The sequence below is a fragment of the Molothrus ater genome, chromosome 3, assembly GCF_012460135.2.
Source record: "Molothrus ater isolate BHLD 08-10-18 breed brown headed cowbird chromosome 3, BPBGC_Mater_1.1, whole genome shotgun sequence".
Lineage (NCBI taxonomy): Eukaryota > Metazoa > Chordata > Aves > Passeriformes > Icteridae > Molothrus > Molothrus ater.
This window is the reverse complement of record NC_050480.2, coordinates 3,030,193-3,050,351: the sequence shown is the minus strand read 5'-3', so window position 1 is coordinate 3,050,351 and position 20,159 is coordinate 3,030,193. Positions and strand designations below refer to the sequence as shown.

The following is a 20,159-nucleotide window of genomic DNA, read 5'->3' as shown; positions in this document are numbered from 1 at the left end:
TTTCAGCAGTGTTAAGTCACCTTATTTTTCATATTTTGCCTTGTCCTCCCCTGTTCCTTTCCTTCCCACTTCAGCTCCAGAGCTGCAGATTTACTCTGCCCATAATCAGTTTCTGAGTCAGTTTGGGTGACCTTGACTCTGGCTGTATTTTTGTGACTTCTGTCTTTTCTCATCCTCTCTCAGCTTTGCCTGTTTCAGGCTGTAAGTCTCTACCTCTCCATAGAATTTTTCCATACAAGATATAGCCTGAGGTATTGTTGTTTAATAGTCTAATAAATGTGTGCCTAAGTATGAGTGTGTCTGCAGTACCAGAAATACCCCAAAATCTTTCTGGGCTTGTGAGACATCAGTCCTTTGCTTGAAACTCTTTACTCTTGGAAAGTTTGCTCCTGCAACGTGCTGAGTTTTGGTCTGCACTGGAGAGCTCCAACCACTCACATGAGTTTCTCTGTGCCAACGTAGCAAATGTGATGTTTTAATTTTGGGGCAAGAAAACACAAAACCGAAACCCCCAAACTTTAGTCCATATGTGGGGTGTTTTTTTTATTCTTTCAGAGTTGCCTATTTGTTTGCTTTTCATTGAGACTGTTTGTTTATAAACACACTCACAAACTTTGATTCTGAGTTGACTCTCCAAGGCTTGCTTTCTGTCCTGTATGTTTCTGAATGCTTACATTCTCCCTGCTCCAGCATCTAAATGTATCAGCCTGGTCTTAAGATGATGGTCTCACTTTCAAATGGGAGTATCAAAAACACTTAGTAATGTGTTTGCAAGGCTCACAAAGTGATTTTAAATCCTCTGATAGAAGCTATCTATTATAATTGCACCAAGTACTGTTATTAATGTCTCCAGCCTCTCCATTCTGTTTCTGCTCAAGCCATGCCCAAGAACAATTAGCTGTTTGTTTGACCTGCATTATAACATCATCTCTCCATTATGATAACAGTGGAGTGACTAAGAACAACACATAATCTTCAGATTTAATGGGGCAGAAGACTGCAAAGGGCCAAACCCGTCTTGATGAAATGCCCTCAAGTCAGCAACTTCATGCAGAGGTGGATGTGGCACAATGTGATTTCTGTGGCTCTGTCTGATTGCTGCACAGAAATCCAGGACTGATACCAAGGCCACTGCAGCAGATTAGTCAGAAACTGCTGTTGAACATAGGAAATACTGTGGGGAACTCAGCAGCTCAATCTCTGCTGTCTTTAGGGGAGACAAAATTATTTCACCCCATCTGTTGGTGTGCATGCAAATGAGAAACATTCCCTCTTCCTAGAATTCCATGTGTGTGCACAGAGTGTTCACCATTAATGTTAGCAGTGCAGGGGCTGTTGCTTTGATAAGGTGATGGGGCACCTCAGTGGATGGACATAACACCAAGAGGACAACACAGTGCAGAATTCTCTGAGTAGAGCTGTTGGGATGACACCCTGTGAATGAAACTGCTTCTTGCCTTATATAGACTGTGTTTGTAGACAATAACCTGGAAACACATTGCATTCTGAGTGCTGAAGTCTAAAAATGCATATATTGGTCCAACAAATAGCATTACATTATCAGTTTTATTTTTCTGCTTCTATGGAATGCAGAACACGTGCTGCTAAGAAACAAAAGGACATGCATTTATTTTCAGGCATAGGACTTTGCAACCACTTGGGAAGAATATTCTTGATTGAGAACCAAAACATTCCATGATGCTTAACAAACCTGCAAATTGAAAAATCAACATCTGCCCTGTGTAGCAACATAGCAGGAGAAAGACCTGAAAAATTCAAAATACTCTTTAAATTATGTTTCAGTGCATTTATAAAATTACTATTCTCTGAATTAAGGCTCAGGCTGGTTTTATATGGCAGCATCTGTTGTGTGGATGGACAAAATCTCTTCCTGCACTTGCTGTTAGCTGCTGGATGGTCCCAGGAACGTGGAGCTGCGTCTCCCTGAATGCTCCCACAATGGTATCTTAAAACAGATGGGATGCATCATTAAACCACTGAGGATGACCTCAGCTGTCCAAGCCCCACAACTCCTGCCCTCACAGTTCCTTTCCTGATGGAATGCAGGAGTTTGCACCGGAGCAGCCAATGGAGGCGAGCGGAGCACAGTCCCTGTTCAGACAGAGGAAGGCACTGCTCTAAAGGAAACACAGAAACCTGTGATTATGCACTTACTGCAGTGCTGCCTGCCTGCTGAATGGCTGGGAATTTTTTTTGCTGTTTCCCTTATTTACATATCACAGCCATGTCTTTATAAAGTTACTTTAATAATTTATTAGATTGATCTTTTCAGAAATCTGCCCAGGCTAGGTGTCATTAGGAAAAGTTATTTCAACTTATTTAAAGGTTTGTGCCCGAGTAGGGCATTTACCTGCCTCACTGCTGATATTCTAAAAATACCTCCATGTCCATACTATTATCCATTCTTCACGTCCAATTGCTCTGTTATGGTAATAGTCAGAAGCACACCATGTAGTAATTACTTACAGCTGACTTAAGAAAAGAATATTCAACTCCCCCACTGTTCCACTAGAAGGTCTTTATGCGCTATTAACTCATTCCTGTTTATTAATACTCTACTGGTAATTCTGGCTGCTGCTTTTTAGGTTTGTAATAGGAGGACTATTAAACAGCAATTATTGACCATATGGGTTAGTGGATATTTGTGGTGGTTGTTGGGTGGTTGTTTTTTTGTGGGTTTTTTATGTTTTTTAATGTTTTTAGGCTGTTTTTAAGGAGCCACATCACAATATAGTGGTGCAACTTTACATCTGCCTGGGATTAACAACTTTGGCAGTGTTCCCCACCTAGAAAATGCAAATTCCGTACTTCAGAAATATCTGAAGCTGTGAAAATACAGAGCAATTTAAAAAACATGAAAACACTGTGCCAGACAAAGTGAAAATATTTTTTTCTTTTCTCCAGCAGTGGGGATAGGGTTTGAATTATTTTCTTTGGGGGTTTTTTGGTCTCTCTTTCTGTTTCTCTTTCTTTGACTTTTTTTTTTTTCATTTTTTTAGTTTTTGTCCTAGAATTTTGTAATGGTCAAGTGTAGATTTCAAACTAATCAAACTTCTTCTAGAAAAGTGTGAATGATAGCACTTTTAAGAACCAGAAATTTGCCTTCCTCGGTAAGCTTGCCTAGTGGGAAGATTGAGGAGAGACAAAATTACAGCAATTATCTTTCAAATAGCTGGGCTGAAAAAATGGTGTCTTCCCCCCTTTTCCTCTCCTGCCTTTTTTTTCCTTTTTATTTTTTTAATCATTTTAAAATCCGATTGCAGTTCCTGCCTTTGCCAGCAGCAATAGCTGTCAGTCACTGCACTGATGATTCCTTTTCCCACTGCTATGCACTGGGAAGGCCAAACCAGCCACAGTTTTGGCAACTACTCTCACTGTGGTGAGAAAATAAAATACTTCAGCAGGGAAAAAATATGTAGCAGCAGTGAGAAAAGGTAAACATAAGTGTGGGATGTGGTGTAGGAGAAAAGGGATTTGGGAGGTGAGTTGATTTTAATGCAAAAGTGCTGGGCTGTGAACAAATGTTTTGCAAAATATATTCTCATTTCTCAATTCTCTTTAGGGTTGTCCCTAACACCACTGAAGAAGAGTCAAACTTGGAAAACCAATTACTTGTATTTGCCACTGACATGGCTTTTTTCTAGAATTTTCTTAATCCCTTAATACTCTTCTTACACTTTCTTAGTGCTCCTACTTGTGTGTGTTTGACTTGGATTATGAGTCTCAGCTGTGTCAGTGTGGTCCTCTGAGCTGCTGACCAGTAACAGCTCCATTTAGACATAATTGTGGGCACAGTTGCTTCTGGGGATTGTCGCATAGTTGAAAAATCTCTGCAGTACTAATGTAAGTCAAAAATAATAATAAAGTCAAAATAAAGTCAAAAATAATTTGGAATTTGAAATCTACTGCTTTATCACTGATTAAACACTATTTTTGTCTTCCTTCATTTCTTTTATTTCCCCTTGTCTTTAACATTGAAATTCTTTCTTGGACTAACAAAACAAATTCTTGTGTGATGTGCCACACACAATTATTGCTTAGAGGGTGTATATTTTTGGAAAAGCTGGTGCACTCCTGTGCTTTTAGGTCCTGAATGTTTTAGTGATGCTTTTTTCCCAGGTGGCAAAGCTGAGAGAGGAAAAACTGAAGGGATGTGTTCAGTAGAGAAGGATGGGACTGGCGGAAGGTGGGAAACCCTTGCTCACAGGGTTTTACCCCTGCCTTGCCTGGAATAGCTGCACAGCACTGGCAGGAATCTGCTGAGGGACATTAGACAAGGGGGCTGAAGGTATAAAAAGGTGACATTGATTTTATTGCTCAGAAATATGGGCCAGTTAATTTTCTTTATGTGCCTGGAATCTTGGCCACGCTGCGGGATTTTTTTTTTTTTTTGCCTGGTGTAGTTTGTTATTTAAAATTGCTGTTTAGGTGGAGGTGTCATTTCAAGTTTGGAATAAAGGATAACTGGGAATCCTGAGAGAGGTGGCCCTTGGTGTCCAGCAGGACTTCACTGGCTTAACTCTCTCATCTCTAAGTCAAACCTGCCCTGAAATAATTATATATTAATAAGAGAATGTTCCAAAATTTTATTTTTATACTGTGAAATTGCAGGTGAAAACTGGCTCTGCTCTGATGTGTGGCTTAGGCTGGGAAATGAGTAGAGCATGATATTCGTTGAGAAACTGGAGTGGAGGAGCAACCCCTGACCATACTCAAAGAAAAATGTTGTGCAAGTGATTCAGCTCTTCCTCTCTTGCAGGGGAGAGATTAGAGGTGCACCACTTTGTCAGTTCATCTCCTTAACTCATCATATATTATTTATTACAAGGATTTGGTTTCCTAAGCCTGTCGTCTTCTTTTCTCTTAAGATACCACTGACTATTTGATCTTGAGGGCTTATTTTTTATGATGATGGTGATTATGATTATTATTATGTACAGGTATGTGGGGAGGGAAGGATTTTGAGCAACAGCAAAACCCAAGCTTTTAAACATATGGGCTGTCAGTGTTTTTGTCTTGTTTTGGCACTTTTTGCACCTCATGCTAATGGTGTGATTGTGGTTGGTTTAAATACATCTGGGGTCCCTTGGAGCCTTGATTGCAGAGGTTTCCTGACTGTGCTATAATTCTGTGCATGGGGGTTCTTTATTAAACTTGCTTAGACACCTTGAATTCATTTGCAGAATTTTAAAGATAAAAGAAAAACTTTAAAAAAATCTTTATACCCATCAGCCACATTTAATTTAAAAAAAAGTAAAATTTGTTGTAGCCAGGGTTTCTTGTTTGTTTGTTTTTTATTTTTATGCCAACGCACCCCCAAAACTTACAGACTAATGAAAATGTTAACATTTAACCTCATTCAAGACAGCCAAAGTATTTTCACAGAGAACAGGTGCATTCTTGGCATAGCTGGTGTTATAGGGTGGATTCTTCCATTTGTCAAATATTCAGAAGAAGCCTTTCATTTAAAAAGAAGGGAAGTCTTGTAGAAAAAATGGCATGTATGGGCTAAAATAGAATTAAAAAATAAACTAGGCAGGAACAAACTTGCTCATGTGGTTGGCAAACTGAGAGCAAAACTGTCATGGCTTTGTTCAGTTGCTAAAGGGATGGTCTGAAAATGTTTGATTAAAGAACTGGACTGTCTCCCCACCTGAGCCAGACATGAAAAGTTATAAAGAATATCAAATGAAGCTGTAGCAATGTGACACATCCCTGTTTTTTCCTCTCCTTGCCCCTCTCTCCAGGCAGCTGATGAGAACAGAGGAAAGAGCAGATCATGGCACCAAATCCTGCTCCGGAGCTGAGCAGGGCTCAAGGAGTGGCCCCATGTGGAGAAGCAGATGGAGCTCTGCAAACTGTAAGTGCCTGCTCTGGTACATTCCTTCACAAGCAAACCCTCATGTCTGTGGTAACTGCATTTTTGAGCAAATTCCTTCCTAAATGTTGTTGTGAGATCAGAGAGAAATACTTGCTTTGTAACTGGCTTTGGTCATTCGGGATCTCCCCGTCCTCCCCTGGCTGCCATGGCACCCTTTTGTCCTTCCCCACGCTGACTGAAAGGTTTTGGGTTCGTTCTTTATACGTTCAGATAAATCTTTTGTAATGGATTTTTGGGTTTTGCAGCTTAACGATATCAAATCCTTCCTAAGATTTATTGTCAGTCTCACTTGACCTGAGGATCAGAACTTAGAATGGTTGATGGAATTTGTTGCAGAATCAGGGAATGTTGTGAAAGTTGCTATTTTTGGTTTCTGTTTTGCTGTATCTGGAGACCACAGATTTAAAAAAATGAAATGATAAATAATGTTTTCTTGGGTGTTCAAAACATGATGAGTGTGTGTGTTTCATGAACTTTGGCTTCTGGACAAGCTGATTTGTACTATTCCTGATAAAGAGATGCAAGACATCCAAGGTTTTTAGCTTTTAGAATTTCAGAATTCCTTAAAAATAACGTTGCCACCTGCTCCCAGTGAAGGTTATAGACTGCCAGAGTGAGAATTTCAGCTCCTGGTAATCAGTTTGCTTTTCACAGACCTCGCTGAAGGGTTCACAGCCCCTTTCCAGCCTTGCTGGAGACACTTCTCTGTATAAGCAAAGGAGGAAAATGTGTTGGAGCTGGTGTGGACAAAATATTTATAGGAGATAGGACTGCTGTTGGGCCAGGTCTTCTTTGTAGAATGCAGAGTGGGTTTGTTGTCTTCCTTCTGCAAAGCTTTGAGGCTGTCCCACCACTCCAGCTCGGTGGAAGAGTTGGCTCCAAGCCCGTGGGAGGAGGAGGAGCAGGCTCATAAATGGCATTTCATCCAAGGGGGGCCCAAAAGAAATTAAGTTTAGCAAAGAAAACAAGTTTCATCAGTTAAGGCAATAAAGCACTGTCCTGGAGCAAGTCAATAATGCTCAATTGACAGCCAGTCAGTATTTGTACTGGATTAACTTTTCAGGGAATGTGGAGATTTCGGGGGGTTTTATGTAAACACTGTAAATAGGCTGGGACACTAAAGTAGGGTTACAAATACCGTGTGTCAGATTAGATTAGGATCACTTCCTGGGAGCAGGATTTCTCCTACCACGAAAGAGACATTTATATCTTGTGAAATGAACACAGATACAAATTTTTTTGTTTGTCAAATATATTCCAAAATGCAGCTGGGCAGATCTCATGGCAATGCTGCTCAGAACACTTCAAAGGGCAGCCTCTCTCTGAGGTCAGGCTCGCTCACCTTCTGTCTGTGCTCTGCCCAAGCTGTGCCAGGTTGAGCTGCAATTTAGGTGCCATTGAGGCTCCAACTCGATTAACAGGAATGCTGTATAAATTAATTTCAATTTTGAGCTTCATATAATGTGAAGAGCTATTAAGAAATATTCAGTATTTGTCATTCTGCTCCTTGGTGAAGAATTGGGTTGAGACATGACCAAAATGTACTGGTTCTGACACCTGTAACACAAGGTTTAGTCTTTCCAAGTCTTCTTTACAATGCTTTGTAGTGTCACTCCTGGCACCCACTTCTAACCAATGAAAAATCCATTTACCTTTTCCAAAGCTGGAAGCAAAGTGGAGAAACATCTTGAGAAGAAATTAGTAATTTACAGAGCCTTTTTTTCAAGATGTTGCCCTCACATTTTCTGACTTGTCTTCTTATTAGAAGGATCTCCAATCACTGCAAGATTCCCAGTTCTCTAGAAACAATAGAGGGTGATTTGGCCTGTCCTGTCTGTCCCCAGGCACAGAAATGAGGGTAGGCAGAAGCTGGCACTGTCCAGATGGGCAAAACAGCCCAAGTAAATCTGCTTTTATGTGTATGAAACACATGCATGGCTCTGGTGAAGTCCATGCAGGTAACACATCACTAGGAACCCCTCTTGCTGGAAAGTAGAATACTGCATTTTATTGTTCTTTCTTTTATTTCTCCTGCCCTTTTTTTTTTTTTCTCAGAAAAGGTAATTAGGCCATAAACAGAGGTCTGACAACTAATTTTATCTGCAGCAAAATTAATATCATAAGCAACAGATAATTTCAGCTGAGCAAAATTAAAAAAGATATATATTAATGACATTTTAAAACCAGAAAATCTAATTTTTTTCCTTCTGAACTTTTCGTACCTGGCTCTTTTGATATGTGTGGAGATGCTCACTCATTTAGTGAACAAATGTTTTGCCTCTGTACTGTTCCTGCCTCACCACCAGGCCTAGCTGGTGTCAGCCTGTGGTACGAAGTTGCTTTTAATTTCCTCTCTCTTGTTCTCTGGTTCCTTTCAAAGCAGGAATGATCTGAGGGAAAAGACATTGCTTTTCTTACCTCTAAATTTTCATTGACATTAATAGGAGGCAGGTGGCCAAGTCCCCGTGTACAGCTTTGAAAATTTAAGGTTTAACTTTTTTTTTTTTTTAACCCTGGGCAGATTCTTACACTGCTGGAGTTGTGAATCCTCAGAGAAGATATTAAATATGCAACTATACCATGTCAGCAGTGCCTAGAGAGTTTATCTACAAAATTATCGCCTACCTTCCAAATCTATAACCCTAAAATATTGATTGGTTAAAAGGTAGTGGATAAAGATTAACACAGCACAGCAGCAGATTACCCTAATCAAATAAAAAGACTATTAACAGAGCTGCTCACAGTTCTGAAGATGTTGGTTTGAAATACAGATGTCTTAACCAAAGTGCTATGTCTCATTTTCTGAATGCATTTTTGAATGCATTTAAATAAATTACCAAATAGAAAGAAAGCAGAGAAAAACTCCGCATGCTCCAGACAGTAAATTTCCATTTATAATAAAATTATTTCATGCCTTTCAGTAAGTAGTTGGAACTTCTAAAGATCTAGTCCACTGGATAGTGTGAAGTCAAGCAGTGGATTCTCAGCCTAGAAGGCTCCATAGGCACATGTGTTGATTTTAAACCTGTTAGGTTAATTTGGAGCTCTAGGATCCTTTGGAAAACTGTCCCCGCTTCAGACCAGCGCGGGTTCAGGTGGCTTGGAATTTGTCACAAACATTTTATTTAGCTTATTAGCGTTCCATAGGAGTAAGCTACCGGGAATACCACTTGGAAAAGAGCAGCATTTGTCACTAATGCTTTTAGTGTACACTGGGAATTTTTATCCAGCCAAAGGCTGAGCTGTGTTTTATCCCCTTGGAAGAATTTCCCATTGAGTGACGGCTGAGCAGGGATTGAGCTAATAACCCATGCCCTGGGTTATTGGAGGCACAGAGACAGAAAGAGAAAATAGGGTGGGTAATGTATTAATTTTCATCAGTTATGGACAATACTATTAAATTACTGACTCTTGTTGAAATAATGTGTCACCGATTAATAATGTCATTTCAGCTTACCAAACTTTCCTACCTAAAAATTTTAATTCAGAAAGAAAAGATGTGGAAATGTGTGAGAGAGGTTTTGGTGCTCTAACTCATAGGTATGGAGGTCTTTTGTTTTTGTTTGAAATCACACCTAATTTTAAGTCACAGTGTAAATGAGGTTTTAAAAGTTTTTAACAGCGATGTGGATAAATTTGGAATTAAAATTGAGATCTGAAATGTTGTGTTGCTCCACTTTTAAAAATAAGTTCCCTCCTCATTTGCAATTAAAATGCCTAGAATCTGCATAAAATGTGTGAAATTAGAGATAATTGAAATACAGTAGCTATAAATATGTCTACTCCATTTGAAAAATAAATAAAATGTCCACTAAAAGTGTGCGAAAGCCGTACCCCCTTCTCTTGTTTCTCACATTTGGATCTCTGGCGTTTTTCACACTTTTATAGCTAATTTTTATTGCAAAACAATATGTTACATTTGTAGCCGTTGTGGGAATGCAGAATAGCCCCTGGCAGCTCTGTAAAAAATGGAATGTTGGGAACACATTTAGAAGAATATAGCTTTCAATTTCATCCCCAGCATTGGTGTTGTGGAATCATATTAAGTGTGATCTAACAAAAACAAAAGGGGGGGGAAAAAAAGTTTAGAGAAATAATTGAAATCAGCTATTATTTAAAGTATGTTCATTTCCCCTGTTTGGATGTTTTCACAGTGTAAGTTGTTGTGATGTAGTGGTTTTCCCGGAGTGAAACTCCAAAGCCGGGTTGGTGCCATTCCCTGGAATGTCCTGTGCTGCTCCATCCACAGCTCCGGGGATGAGCAGCCACAGCTGGTGCTGCAGTGGGTCAGGGGGCCCTGGCCAGGGAGCCTGGAGGAGCTCCCATTCTATCCCATTCTCCATTATCAATTATTGCTTATTAGCCTGGGCTCTGGGGAATGTCTGCCACTAGAGTGGAGCAGCATCTCACATGCAAATTGTGAAGAGCTTCTCTAACTTCAGTCTTGAAACTCAGAAAAATATTATTCCTATAACATCCTGTGCATCCTTCGTGAAATTGCACTGTGCTGTCCTGTAATTTCCAATGCTGTGCCGTGTTTCAGTTCCTGGGGAACAGCAATCAACTCCCAAAGAGCTGCTTTGGTGGGGAAATGAGCAGCTTTTCAACTGCTCTGCGTCCAGCACAAGCACACACAGCAATTTGCTGTAATTCACACAAAACTGAATTGAAAGGCCTGGGTGAAGGTTACTGCCCTGGCTCCTCAGTGCTCCCTGTCCTGGGATATTATTTCTGGAAGCCTTGCTTTCTGGAGGCGTGCCTTGCACAGGGAATTGTGCCAAAACAAAAGAATTTCCATGCAGGTATTATCCTGGGGGTAACAGGAATTCAGCAGGTTTTGATGTTGGTGGCTCCTTCAGTAGCTCTCCCCTTCCCTGTACAGTGAGTATCACAAGGGACTTTGTTGCACTCTGGTTTGGGAATGTAATATTTTTTTTCCCCTACTTTCCTCTTTTCCCCCCCAGTGAATTTATTAATAAATCACAATACTGTATTTTTGACAGAGGTGTGGATGTGTACTGGACTCAGGTGCCTCACTTCAAATCTTCCACAATTCCTGATTTGGGGATAAGAATTACGAGGAGGAGGCAGATTTCCAGGATGTGTTTGAGGAGTGCTGAAATGTTAATGCATTAAGACTGAAACGGTGGGATTTAAATCGCTACATTGAGCTGCACATAGTACAGAGGGATTGATCCCAGAAAAGTACCAGAGAGGTTGTGTCTCATACAGGCCTAACCACTATGGAGTCATTCTTCAGAGACAGACCAAGCGACAGAAGAACCACAGCCTTACCTGCAAGGTGCCTTTTCATAGGTGCTTTTTTCTCTCCTTTTAAGTTGTCCTCAAGGAAAAATAAGAGCAAAAAGTCCCTGTGCTTCTCACTGCACATCTACAGCACTTCATAAATAATAGTGGCTGTTTTAAAAGCAGGGGACAGGCAGAGGGTTACAATGGATGAAAGCTAGTTAGTGAGTTAGCCAGATAAATGCTTAAAAGAACAGCAGCAAAGATAATCCTGCATTTATTTCTGAGGGATTCACCAGATGACCCTTTTCTGTCTTTCCTGATCTGTGTTTCTTGAGTCAAAGGGCTGAGCAGAAACCTGAAAAACAAACCTGCAAACTTGGGGTATTGCTGTGATTTGTGATCGTGCTTCCTTCGGCTCCTCGGTTCCGTTTCGGAGTATCTCAGTTAAACCTCGTGTCCAGCACGGGGTGACTTTGGAGGGAGCTGTGGCAGAGACTCCCTGCAAGACACAGGCACTGGTTCTCTCTAAACTTACTGAGTGATATGTGCAAAATTGATCATTTCAAGAGCCTTTTGTATAACACAAAACTTCAAGCAGAGAACCCAAGGCATTTCCTTTCATCAACCTGGTTCTAATTTGATCAAAGCACGAAAAAATTCAACCCGCCTTATTTCCTGTCCAGTTCTCTTACACTTTACAGCACATTATATATCAGTCTCATATCCCTGAATTTTAAGAAGCAACCAGTTATATAATTGGATCAACAGTTGCCAATCACTCCAGCACAGCACTGCATTATTACTAAGCTGACTATAATTTTGAAGCTCTTTTTTTATTATGCGTATGACTATATTATCACTGTATACATATTAGGACAGCTGAATGAGCCCCTCAAGGAAAATAAGGGTTCAAATAACTTTGAGAGGGGGGAGAGATGAACAGAATTGAGGATTCACCCCTGTTACAACCGTGGTGCCTCATGGCACAGTTCCAGGAGAAAGGAAAAGAACAGTAGCCGTGTGCTGTCTGTGAATCCTGCCCACAAATCAGAAAATTGCAATGCTGCTGAAGTGGGCCATCTTGCATGCTTAAGCAAATTAAAAATCAAATGCGTTTTCTGCTCTCAAATGTGATGGATCGCAGAGGAATTTTGCAATATGCGAGTCTTTAAATCCAGTTCCTTTGCCCACAAAGCTCCCTCCTCCCCACAGACACCTGCACACAAGTTCAGAAAAAAGCCACTCTGGCTTTGCACTGCTCCTTCCTGAAGAGCTGGGGAGTTGTCATTTGCCTGTGACAAAAGCAGGTGCTGCTTCATGTCACTAATTTGCACAATTATGTAAGAGAGTTTAAAATGTCAGGTAAATAGTAGTATTTCCCCCTGAAGCCCAGCAAGTCAGAGTTCTTTGGAATACCTTGAACCTGTCTCAGTAGTATCTCCTTAAAGAAAAGTGAGTGACAGTCTGTTAGAAAACTCTGTTTTATACCATTAATTTACAGATAAGGATTGTTAGTCAAATAAGCATTTAATTCCCAATAGCCTGAATGTTTCAATACCTTGTAGCAAACAAATACATAGAATGTACACAATGGCAAACAAATTACAGAAATATTCCATAGAATTGACATATGAACTCATAACCTCTTAGGTAAAGGTGAATGACTATTGATGGAATTTTTTTATTGTAAGGACCTCCCTCCTGTTTTGTTGTTCTGTGCAATTCATTTGTATGCATTAGCTTGAAAGAATTAAACCTGTAAATCACAGCTTAGACAATAATAATAATATGAAGAAAACATTATGATTCTTTCTGGATTTTCCACTCCAAACTCAGACATTTACCTGTTTCTGTTTTAGCTTTTTCTTTCTGAGCATACACACAGAGTCATGAATATTTGTGGATATTTTTAGGTATAAATATGTTTTGTAGGAGCACATACATGTGTTTCCAGTATAGACATTTTTAAAAGGGCATTAATTTCATACATTTTACATATCTGTAGGCACAGGCAGACAAAAGCATACATGCATAAAAATGTAATGTCTCTCCTCAGCAGTCAGATTCTGTGCCCTACAGAACTTCACCAGGAAAAACTCACAAGCAAAATGCAGTTTTAAGCACCTTGCTGTAGTTAAAATTGCCCAGTGGTTTTTGGAAAAAGTGATGAAATTCAGGTGAATGTGAGCCTGAATTTGGAAGTCGAGGGGGTTTCAGTAGGAGGTTTAGGTGGTTGTTTATTTGTTTTTTGGTGGGGTTTTTTTGTGGTCAGTTAGTTTGTTTGTTTGTTTTTTGTTTGGGTGTTTTTGGGGTTTTTTTTGTGGTGACGAAGTGTTCCCTTCATGTCTTACTTATTTGGTGCCTGGCTCTTTGCACCCCTGCACCTTGTCCACAGGCTGATAAAATGAAATAAGTGTCTTATCCCTTTTGCAGCCTGCTTTACAGTACTGTATTTTTTTCTTTAGCTATTCCTGCAGTGTTTTTAAGTAATGCAATAAAACCACTTAAGCACCTTCCTGTATGAAACTGGTTGTGCATGAGGAGTGTGGTCGTCTTCAGCTGCTGCAGTGTCCTTTAAAACCCCCCAGCCCAGAGACAAAGCTAGCCCCGTGCAGTTGCTGTGTGTGCAAGTGTATGCATGCAAACAGAACTCAATCTGTTACAAACACAGAAATTGGATCAGCCGAGAAACAAGCCCTGTGCCCTCGTCCTCCCCCTCTGCCCATCCCTAGGATAATAGGAGAATTGAAATTCCTATTTCCAGACTCACTACAGATTAATATGGTTCAGCATAGATACTTATTTCTCTGATAGTTTCCCATGCATCTTCCCAGTGAAGTTGATAGAAATTACTCCAGCAGAATGCGTAAAGCAGATGTTATCCCATTAATTAGCTCTGGACCTGAGCAGGCTCAAGACTTTTCCATTTTCAGGCCGATAGGAATTGGTCCCAGTGAGCGTGCTCCATATCCACATTTAGTATCATCTCATAAACAGCACTGAAAACACAGCAGGCCCTTGATGAAGATACATTAGCTTATTTCTAATTTAAAGTTATGTTGCTTAACCTTAATGTAATTGGTCACTGGTGACCGACTGTTTGTATAGCGAGTTGATGACCAAAGAGCTGTAATAAATTATAAAACTTACTGCTTAAATAGAGGGAATGACTGTTCTGTTAAAAGCCTCGCTTGTAATAATGGTAAAATAATTACACCTCAAAGGAAGAGCCTTGGATCTGATAAAGCTACCAAAGTCTTTCAGATGAAGGTGTTTTCATTCTGCTTTAAAGGACATGCAGAAAATATATTTTTTTTTCCTCTCATTGCAGTGTCTTGCGTTGGCTGAATAGTCAGCTTTCAAAGCTCAACCTAATATTGATTAAAAATAAATTGGTAAATCAAGATACTTTCTTTTTGAGGGGTTGTGGGGATTAAAGTAATTAACCAATTTCAGTGGTTAACAAGAAACAAAAGAAATTTGCACAAATAATTATATTCTGTACATCAATTCAAAGTCACCGCTAGACATGTGTTAGAGAAGCGTTGATTAGCTGGTAGAATAACCAGGATAATAATCAACTATGGAAGTAAGTAATTGACACAACTTTAATGCTTAATAATGAATAGCATGCCAGGGGCAAAATTAAAGGAAATCTACTTTCTGAGACCCAGTTCAGACCTAAAACTTCATAGGCCAAATACACCAATTTACTGGAGATTCCTGAACTGCTTCTGCAGTGCTGTAGCACAAGTAACAGGTGTGGTTAAATGGCACAAGTGGCTCTATTAAATCTGGTGGTTCCTATGTGCTGCAATTTAATTTCCAGCCTTTTCCCTGCTGAAGACTTAGAGGTTGGTTTTAAAAGTGCAGGAATGTAAGGAACACTCACTCTTCCACGGCTGTTCTTTGTTTCTCCAAGCGATGTTCTATTAACAAGCAGTTCATTAAATCAATAAGAGTCAGGAATAAGTGTATGATTTGCTTGTCTCAGAAGCGATAATTTCTCTCTCTAAATATTTGCGTTTAAAATTTGGGCTCCCTCCAAATGCCCTAACTTCACAATAGAGAAATCGAGTTTGTTGGTTTTTTTTTTTTTTAATCCTCGTATTTCATTTCTTACAAGGACCTTCCAATAATTTAAACTATTTACAGTGCCTCAAAGATCATTATTTCCCTGTGACTCCTCAGAGAAATATTGGAGCCACTCTATTTATTGCTGACATTAGATTTACCTTTGAAGACTGGTTTACAAAATGGAGACATTAGGATGGGAAAGTCATTATTTTTTGTACATTGCTTGGAATGGTAAGTTTCTGTGTGTGCTGTATCAGAGTAAATACTGCTGTAGCTGCTCAGTTTGTTATGGAAACTTGAAAAGCAGATGCATTAAGGTATTTTGTTTTTAAAAACACACGGTTCTTTAGAAGGAAAAATATAAATACTGTTTGGGAGCTTGTCACGTATGTATATTTAAAAATAACACTCCCCAAAGCAATGAATAAAAATGCTTTTTGGCGTTGTAAATGGAGGCAGAGAATTGCTCAACCAATAGAAAAGCAGGTGGGGTAACACATCCTGATTCTTCTAATTGAGGCTGTAAAGAAAGATGAGAGATATGTGCACTGTTTGTGTCACAGTAGTTGTGATCTGTGAAAATAACTTCAGAGCAGCCTTTCCTAATATTAAAATGTCTCTGTTGCTGTTCAACTAAAAATCAATACAGCTCACAATTTTAATAAGGAACATGAATCTGAAAATGTGTTTAGTATCAGGTTATATAAACACACCCTAATGAGATACTATAAAATCCATCACATTAAAGGCTGGTTCCTACAAGGTATATTAGCTTAAAATGTTCAATATATTAGGTCAGTGTACAACACTACACATAACAAAGCAGGTCTGTCAAGGCAAGATGCATGTTTTGCCCCTTAAAACTGTTATGTTTTGCACATTTTATAAGGTTCTTTGAATACATGAATAAGATAAGTTATTCCCATCTCTTTCTTAAGCAATCTCAGAAATGGCTGTGACCTGAAATTGGAAATCTTGTAAACACCCATCCGAAGAAAATGTGCGCAGTTCTGTCTTAAAGAGATGGTACATGTTTAATTATCCCAACTTCTTGGAGGAGAATACTATTAACATACACATTAGCATCGTCCCATTGGTTCCTCCTGCTGCTCCACCTTAGGGGCAGCAATAGGAGCTAATCTTATTGCTCCCATGCGCATAATAATGAAATTTTGTCTTGTCTCTGAGGCGGTGTTCTTTGGTCTAAAGTACAGCGGGAAACATTCCCTTTTTTTTTTTTTTTTTTTAAGAAAATTTCCTGACCAACTCGTTTAAAAAAGATTTGAAAAATTAAAATTCTTCCCGTGTGAATGCCGGAGCCTGCAGAACGCATTGCTTTGACTTGCGAATCAAAATTAAGCAATTGTGCAAATAAATTGCTCTGTATTCACATATGGAATACAGTGTACTGGGGCTGTGGGTGTATTCAGCTCTTTGAAAAACAGGAAGCCGTGGATTTTATGTTATTTTATCCTGCAGTGTCCATATAGGCTATTCTCAAAGAATAACATAAGAACAAACAAAAAGAGATGGGTTTAATATAAAATACCTTTGCCTTTTCCTAGCAGTGTTCTACAGACTATAATGGGGAGAGGAATAAAAAAGCACAGGCAAAAAAATACATGTGAATTCAAGGCTACTGAATTAAGGGAGGTTGTACCAACATTTCCCCCACTGTACATTATTTGTATTCAAGGTTTTTGAAATGACATTGTAATCTGATGATGCACCAGCCTATTATATTGTCTAGCAGGACAAATATCCTTGCGTTTTCTCTGTAGAACTAACACAATTTTTCCATGTCAGAGGTGCATAATATCCTGGCGGTCATAAGGAATGATGCTATTAATCCTCTTGGGCAATCTCCAGGTCTGATTATTAGGGAAATAAATTTGCATGCTGCATATGAGCTAGGTGAATCACCGAGAGCACAAATTATATTTCCTGACAGCAAGTTAGAGAATGGAGCCACATCGCTTTTTTATCTTTTTTTTTTCCCCCCTCTGAAAGCTATAGAATTTCAATTCATTACATGAGATTGGTTAGAATTCAAGTCTCTTTTTAAGTTGATATTAAGTTGAGTCTGTTATCTCTGTGAAGGCTAGTAGGTTCCCCTGAGTATCCACCTAATCACTACTTAAAAAAATCGAAACGTATAGTTAGTGTCATGATTTAGGTACCAGAGCCACTTTATTTATCAGTGCAGAGTGAGATAATTTCAATTTGAGGCTCTGTAGCCCTCATGAATTTAACCATTTTGAAAGCTTTTTTCCTCTCTCTCTTTTTCTCCCTCTACCCCTTTCCCCCCCTCCTTAATGTGCATATTGTAATAATGGTTATTCTGGGCACCTGTTTTGCTGTGCTCTGTGCATTTCTCAGACTGCTTTATCTATCACATCATATATATTTCCTGGTATGTTTTGAAGATTTTTTGGTGAAATGTTATTTGGATTTCAGTTAAGAAAATTTGGCAGTGTTCTCTGTGCCAGAAGTACTGCCAGGCATTTCTGCTTTTCAGATCAATGATAAATGTATTTTTATTATTTTTACCGTTTGGCATCTGAGCAACCTTTTTGCATTATTAAATCTGAACAGGGGAGAATGATAGTAAATGAGAGGAGAATAAATGGCTTTATGTCCTGATGTATTAATTAAGCAGACATTTATTATAATCACAGTTTTATAGATGTTGTAAAAAGGTATTTTTTTCATCCATGATATACATCCGTGTATGACAACTTCTGGGAGCCTTTTTGGAAACGTCCAGGTTTCTTAGATTGGAAAATTGGGATCACTGGTGCTGTGCTGTACATGCAGACAACAAGCACAAACAAGCCCTGAGGTGGTGAGTGTGGATGGATCCAGCTTGGAATTGAGTGAGGAACGTCTCGGGTGAAGGTGGGGGACTATAAATCCATACAGATCAGGTGCAGCCTGGAATTTGGGGGACTCTGAAATGCCTTCTGCTCCTCACTGGAGCTGAGCCAAGCTCAGAGACACAGAGAGCCCCTGCACTGGTCAGAGCTGGGGCTGTGATTGAAACAACACGAGCCAGGTAATGTGTCTGATAATGCCAAATCTGAAGTGTTCTTAATCATTTACTTATTCATGAAGTGCAAGCAGCAGCACTGGAAGGAAAGGGATATATCTCTGACTCAGATTTCATGTGTTGCCAAATACACAGCAAAGGAAGCACTTTTAATCATCTTACATTAAATCCATTTAGGATTTGTCTATTCTCTCATCCGTTGGGTTTCTTTATGCTTCCTGAGCAGAGCCGGTGCCATTTCTTTCCAGAACAAAGGTCCTTTTGTTTGTTTTCTTTTTGTTTGTTTTATTAATTTTCTGCTCAGCATTTGAGTTGTGCTGCTTCACAGACAGGAAGTATTTCCCACATTTAGGAAAAGGAAATAGCCTTTGGAGAAAATTCAAAGAAAGTCCATTGGGGAGTGACTTGCCTGTTCAGAGTGTTATTTCCTATTCCTGAATAGAAAGATCAGACTTATTTTTGGCATCAAATAGTAGTGCTGCTATAAACACTAGCCTCTTTAATTCCCATTTTGTAGTGGATGCTTATACAGAGGGTGTTTTTTGCTCTCCTGAAATAGGAATGGGTGATAAAAGAAGGCAGATTTTAACAAAACTGCAAAATTGCCTCTCTCCTGTTGTCTGTGACCTAGACAAGGTCTCTCTGATACTGCTGAGCCCCAGCAAGGCAAATGAGGGGTCTATTTAAACATGAATTGTCTGTGATTTTGGAAGTTGTTAGCCTGGAATCCACCAGCTCCATGACAGTTCCTGTCACAGGGCTGCCTTTCCTCAGTCTGCAGAGGAGGAGGAGGAGGCTGCTGGGAGAATGATGGGTGTTTTAAATGGGTACTCCTTCTGGAGTGGGGCTGGAGCACGAGGCCATCTATGTCTTTATAAATTGTAATAAGTAGATAAGATCAGCTGGTGATAATGCAGAAAGGAGGGAATATACCTATGCCCAGTCGTGCTGCTTCTCTCCAGCAGAAAATCCCAAACAGTTTGTGAATAACACCTGACAGAAAGGGCAGGGTGGGGAGAATCACAAATGAACCAAAGGAGGCAGCTAGTAAAGTTTGAAATAAAACTTTATCTGCAACTGCTCCTCATCATCACACAGTGACAATACTCTCCTGAAAAGAGAATGAATGAGTTTTGAACTTGAACAGACAGAAAGGAAAAAAAAATCAAATTGAAAAGATTAAAACCAGGAGTTTCTCTGGGTGGAAAAAAGTGAGTCTCCCCTGTTGTTCCTTTGGATTTCTCCTTCTCTATTAATGCCCATGGTGTGTCTGTATGTTGAACTTTGCATCTGGCAGATCCCTGCCAGCACATGAGGGAAACCTGCTTGACTCAATTGTGCCTGTATGTTGTGTGTCGTCACACGGCTGTGTGTGCCAGTGCAGCGGGATTTGGCGGAGCAGCTTCCTCAGCTGTACTTTCTAAAACACCACTAAATCAGAGGAGTTTGCCAGCTGCAGCTTCTGCCTTCATTGTGGACACTGAAGGTTCATAAGTTTAATGTAAATATGCATAAAGCAAAGCACGTACAGTGTTGATCTTGGTTCCTTAGCTCTTAGGGACATGAGCAACCTGGAAATAGGCTGCTTTGGTTGAGGAAAGCAACTGCACTGCCTGAACTCTTGTGTTGCCCCTTAAACTTAGACTTGTCAGTCTGCAGCTGCCAATATTTTGGGTTTAGTAGGATGAAAACCCCAGAGGACCCTCTAAAACCCAGAAACAGAGATGTGACTCTCTTCTGGTTTCTTGTTGTGAATTTGAAGAGATGGGGATTCGTGAGGCCTCGAAGGAGCCAGTTCTGGCTGCCATTTCTGGGATGTGAACAGAAGAGGTTGGCACACACAGCACTGCATGTGCCTGGCTTCTGGAGGCATCCTAAGAA

The 20,159-nt window shown here is 39.8% G+C and overlaps 1 long non-coding RNA gene across 2 annotated transcripts in view; it reads left to right on the top strand.

Annotated features, from left to right (window-relative positions):
• LOC118684973 (uncharacterized) overlaps positions 1-20,159 on the top strand; it is a 435,555-nt gene that overhangs the window by 286,751 nt on the left and 128,645 nt on the right. For both annotated transcript variants that reach the window (XR_004979913.1, XR_004979914.1), the window contains exon 3: positions 5,769-5,881. This is a non-coding gene — a long non-coding RNA (uncharacterized LOC118684973). The remainder of the gene's footprint in view (positions 1-5,768; positions 5,882-20,159) is intronic.